Source organism: Neolamprologus multifasciatus, chromosome 15 (genome assembly GCF_963576455.1).
Source record: "Neolamprologus multifasciatus chromosome 15, fNeoMul1.2, whole genome shotgun sequence".
NCBI lineage: Eukaryota > Metazoa > Chordata > Actinopteri > Cichliformes > Cichlidae > Neolamprologus > Neolamprologus multifasciatus.
This window is the reverse complement of record NC_140453.1, coordinates 21881314-21887355: the sequence shown is the minus strand read 5'-3', so window position 1 is coordinate 21887355 and position 6042 is coordinate 21881314. Positions and strand designations below refer to the sequence as shown.

General features: G+C 36.5%; 1 pseudogene across 1 annotated transcript; it reads left to right on the top strand.

The window, feature by feature from the left end:
* The first annotated feature begins 1728 nt into the window (after positions 1 to 1728).
* On the top strand, positions 1729 to 3976 carry LOC146502050 (uncharacterized; annotated as a pseudogene). The gene is made up of 3 exons (XR_014869631.1): positions 1729 to 2869; positions 3072 to 3416; positions 3539 to 3976. The product of XR_014869631.1 is annotated as an uncharacterized LOC146502050 (transcript).
* Positions 3977 to 6042: the final 2066 nt, after the last annotated feature.

The window sequence follows — 6042 nt, the reverse complement described above, 5'->3', positions numbered from 1 at the left end:
TCACTCTAGACATTTTTATGCATTTGCATATACAGTCCAGCTAGACTTTAAGTTCACTTTATACTTAAACACCTCTTAACCAAGGTAGACAGTTATTAATGCACAAATAAATGCATATGATCATCTGACCACAGACAAAAACTGGTGAAGGTAAACAAACCTTCCTGAAGGCCTGCCCATTTTTTTTTAGCATGATCAACTAAACATTCAGTCCAAACTCTGCTGGAGGTTTTTTTCCTCATAATCAAACAAGTGACCTCAAAAACACATCAGATTCAACCCCTCCTGTCAGAGTTGGGGTGGCTGAAGTTTTAACAGTGACAATGAAGAAGAGATCAGAGCTCTGCTGCGACACAAATGTAGCTGTTGATGGAAGCAAAAACCTCACTCATCACAATGAGATACCACATGAGCGGGCTGCTCAGTCAGGCTTCTTTGCCACATTAAAATGGTATGAAAAATAAAATAAAAGATAATATTGGATCTCAAGCATTTAATGTTAAGTTTTTTTCTCAGATGTAATTTATTTATTTATTTTTTTGCATTGACTTTATCCACCCCTTTGTGACTAAAAATAAAATGTTCAAAGACAAACGTGCTGATGAGGAGGTCACACTTTAGTATTCACAGGAAGTACATACTGTTCTAGTCTGCAAAAGAAGCAAAATTTCAAACTCTGTCATTGATGAGTGTGAAACAAAAAAAAGACAAAAACAGAGACAAAGAAACAAGATAGTTAAGAACAGATTAATTAAAATGCCTGTAACTCTGATAGTCATGCTTTCGTTTGCAGGTAATTATTCATATAACACCTGTTCAATTTTTTTGAACACTGCACATAACTCCCTAAAAATAAAATAATTATGCAGGTTAAATTCATCTTAATATTTATTGTGTGTTGTCACTGCGAAAAGCTGGGAAAACAGAGTTTGCATCTGACCACACATTGCTAGCATGATAATGGTTATTCTTTTAAATGCCTTAGTATTGGTATTTTCAAAGAACAACCAGTTAGAAAATTTTTTAACAAAATCCGAGACACACAGAAACATGAGTTTTAGTTAATTTAATCTCTTGCAAGGGAGCATTAACAAACACAGAGCTTATTGCTAGTTCTCAAAGGGGAAAAGTCTATTTTATACAGATATTATATCTTCATATTTGTTTTTATATATATATTTGTGCTTTGGAATGTAACCAGATTTCTTCCAGAATTTTCTTGCCAGTCAGCAACCATCTTGGTAGCACCACTTGAGTTTGTGTGTTGTACGCAAACATGCTTACATCATTATCATATATGTAATAATACTCAAGCTTCGTCTTGTAAATATCACAGTTACCATCAATAATAGTATGTGCAAACACAAAAAACAAATATGGCTCCTCCCTGCAGGGTTTTGTGGTATGTTTATTTATGCTTCAGAATGAAAAAACAACTTCTTGCTTCGCAGCCACTGTGGCCATATCCTCACCAATTATTTGGGCAGTTAAATAAACATACTGTGAGAGTCATACATTTAAATACAATACCAGCCAAATCTGATTAAAGTAAATCAATAATAAATAAGGTAAACAATGTACTTTTAAGACTTATCTCAAAAAGTATGTCAAAATAAGTTTAACAAAATTAAATCTGAATGTCATGGTCTTACCTGCTATATGTTTAACTCTCCATCATGGCTAATAATGAGACTGAATACAGACAAACAAATAACATATGAAAACGTTTTTGTATTAATAATTACTATTTGTGTATTTTATTTTATTTTTTTATTAAAAGCATGGTTTGTACAAGGTTGTATTTTTCTCTTATTTCTCCAGGCCTGTCCTAATCGGCTTACTCAGTCTGTATGTATCACTAGATCCAATCCTGCTCCCCCAACAGACAAAAGTAAGGGACACCGGAGATGTCATGTCTTAGTTTGCTTCAAGGCCACTAGAGGGTGCTGCCATAAAACTATTCATCCATCCATTCTCTTCCGCTTATCCTTTTCAGGGTCGCGGGGGTGGCTGGAGCCTATCCCAGCTGTCATAGGGCAAGAGGAGGAGTACACCCTGGACAGGTCGCCAGTCTGTCGCCTGGGCTAACACACAGAGACAGACAACCATTCACACTCACTTGCACATTTACATCAATGGACAATTTGGATTAACCAATTAACCTATCCCCACAAGCTGCATTTGTCATTTGTGAACATTTAATCAGTCTAAGTAGTTTTGCAAATTCAAAAAAAAAAAAAGGTTTACTCGTGTGTGTCATATAATGTGTGTTTTCGAATCCACAGCTCAGCAAAAATAAAATGTTGAGGACTTAAAGGCAGCTCTGTTAGTCCATCAGTGTGTGAATCATTTGTGTTTCTGATGTTTATGTGGTCAACATTAGAGTCTCACACCTCCAAAGCGTTGCTGCTGTTGTACCCACATTCTCACAGAAATACTTCCCCTTCACTTCTCAGAAAAAAAACGACTTCATAGGTACAATGATGCACATCAGGCCTCAGACTACTAACACATCTTATCTGTGTCATTATCCAGCTGCTGCAGTGGTGTTTGCTGCAGTATTTACATATTTCATTGTAGCCATCAACACACATTCTTGTTAAAAGCTCAATTATTCATTTTATGAATAAAGAGAGAGGGAGGACAAAAACATTTGAAGGCTGTAAAATAAATTAATTCAGAACAAGTGATGGAGAGTAAACCACTGATGAGGAAGTGAGCAGGAAGTTGAAGCTGTGTTCATGTCTGAGACTGTCTCATTTGTGAATGTGAGAGCAGAGAGCAGAGACTGACAGACAGAGAAGTACGATGGCTGCAGTCATGTGGATTCAAATGTCTTCATTCCTGCTGCTGATGCTTCAGATTACAGGTAAGGAGACACAGAACACACACACAATAGTATGTTCTTCCTTTAACTGAGAGAGACGTGTTTGCTTTGTAACTTTGACTTTTCTGGACTCTTGGACAGAAAAGATGAGAAATAAATTATGTAAAATAATCCTTAAACTAACTGTTAATCTAACTGCAGTGTTCATGTTATAGTTTGTCACATTTCACTCTTCTGTCCTCAGCAGAAACAACAGGACAGACTTTGTCCTCCTTCAGAGCTGCCAGAGCCGGACATGACATCACTTTGTCTTGTGAAAATGTGATAGATGGTCAACATGACTGCAGCTATACTACCTAGGAAGTCACTGATTCAAGACAGACACCATCAGTAGAGCTGGTTGTTTATGGACAGATTAATGAAAATGTTAAAGCTGAATACACCAGACTGAGGGTTACAGCGAACTGTTCTCTGCTTATAAAGACGGTCAAAGCTGAGGATGTTGGTCGTTACACCTGCAGACAGTACAAAACAAGAGGAGGACAACAAGAAGGTCCAGAATTTACAGTTGATCTGTCTGTTATTAACAGTGAGTATTTACATCATAATGTTTTTAGTTCAAACTTGGAACAAACTGAAATATTACAACAGTATTTATTACAGTGATGATGCTCTGTTGTTTTTCTCTTTCCATATCTCCATCTTCACCAGTGACTGAACATGAGAACAACAATAAAGTCATTGTGAACTGCTCTGTGCTGACATATGAACACTGTAGACACACAGTGGAGTGGCTGCATGAGGGTGAAAAGAAAATATCAGACGTGGAGATAAAACCAGGTTCCTGCTCTGTGACTGTGACATTTAAAAGATCTCACCGTGATCAGAAGTCACAGTTTTATAATTCATTGAAGTGCAAAGTGACAGATAAACACACTAAAGAAGAACAACTGTTTCCCTTCACACTCAAGTCCTCAGGTGAGAAAACAGGTGAGATTATGTCCAAATCGCTTCACAGTGATGAGCAGACGTGTTTAACTGACATGATTATTAATTATAGCAGCGCTCTACATTATCTATTGTTGTAAACATAGTTTGCAGGTTTTTTTATCTGAATAATTTTGTTTTGTTTTGTTATTTCATTTCTTTCTTTAGGTGAAAACACAAAATCAACAACTGCAAAATTCGCCTCAACAACAACAACAACAACAAAAACAACAATGAGAACAACAACAACAACAACAATGAGAACAACAAAATCTTCTCTAGAATCAAAAAAGTCCTCACAAGGTAGTGACACCTGAAATTTGCTTTATTGTTCAGACCCTTTAAATTCAACTTGTTGGGAAATAAACTGTTAAGAATATTTTAAATCACCTCACAGTGATGCTTTGACTGTTTTGATTGTTAGATATTGCACCTCTCCACATTATCTATTCTTTTAAAAACAGCTTCGTGTTTATTTTTTTCTTACAATCATTCTTTATTTGATTTTGTAATTACATTTCTTTATGTGAAGATGTCACAAAGTCAAAATCAACATCAAATATCTGAATATCCGACTGACACTTGGGTGGAGACATTCAGTGACAGTTGTGTTTATAAAACTTAAAGTCTGAATGTCAGGTGGACTCTGGGCTTTGGGTGGACATTTAGTTAGAGCTCTTTCACACAGGCCTACAGACAGTGAGCGCTGACAGGAAGTGGTCACTACAGGAAAATGTATGTTCACAGCTTCAAGGTGTACCTGGTTGCAAAGAGGTCTACGGTGCTGTACTGAAAAACCTCATTGTGATTGCTTTGGTCACTAGCAGGTTAACACAGTTGGCCATAGTTTCCATAGAAGATGCAGACATGTCTGCAAATGCTTGCTTCTGTTTGTCTACATGAAAACTGTGAGTGACCAAAGAAATCACCAGAAGGTGTTTGCTGCAGCGCTCTCTTTCTGACTGATTTCACTCAATAACAGTCAACAACCAGTCACTGAATACACAGTTTTCCCCAGTATAGAGTGACATTGGGTTGTTGGCTGGTCTCTAGGCCTTTAAAACGGTCATTCTGATTTGTATGCCTTTCACCATCATTACTAAAAACAAACTTAATCATTCAGTTTGAAAACTGAAGATTTGCAACAGGTGAAAAATCACATTTAAAGTTCATCAGTACGGTAACTTACAAATCTGATTGTATTTGTCACTTATAAGTCATATAATTCTTCTGTTTATTTGCCTACAGGCAAATACTAGACTAACACTTCACCATGAGTGGGCACAATAATTGTCTTTAATGTGTTTTAATTCTCTTTTCAGGTTTGTTATTATGGCTTATTATCCTTCCCGTTGGTTTATCAGCACTCTTAATAACTGCTGTGATCATCAGATGGAAGAACCATAAAGGTAAAAGCATCCCCAGATTATAGTTTAACATAATATAACCAATGTTAAGAATGTGAAAATGGTGCATTAATGTGAATATAGTCTTATTTTGTAGATTGGGATCATTAGAAATCAGGCAAAAAATGGATTTTTAATGTGAAACTAATCTCGGTATGTTTTTTTTTCCTTTTCAGGAAAAGAAAGGCAGCTGGCCGGCAACACTCCATCAGCTTGCCCAAGAGGACCAAGAGTAAAACCCGGGTGAGATTTTTAATATTTGTGGGGATGATGTTAGCAGTAAGACCATGATTTTCAAAGATCCTTATGTCTTGTCTTGTTTTGTAATGTTTTTTTGTTTTGTACTGTTTTTTTTTTTTTTTGTAATGTTTTCCTATAGTCCCGTGGTCATGATGAAGGTGACACTGTGACCTACAGCACTGTGAAAGCGTTCTCCTCTTCTGCTGGAGATGATCCCAACCACCTCTATTCCACCATCAATGATGTAAAGAAGTAGGATGATGCTCATGAAAGGAGATATGGTAGATGCTGTTTCACTTTTTAGATGAGAGAGTGAATGTGAAAAGTCATGGGTTAATTTTTACAGACACCAAACTCAAAGACATTTATGTTTCAAAAACAGGCATGTTACCACACATATATATTTCTGTTTTGACCTAAACTGTTTCTGCCAGAGGTGTATGTGTTGACGTTTTATTGCAAGAAACCTTTTCTGTTTGCAGCTGCTCATAAAAGTTTAACTGATAGCATCCTATCACAGTACATGACATCATTCCTGTCTAAGGCACAGCTTCAAATGCATCTGTCTTGAACAGTGCAGAA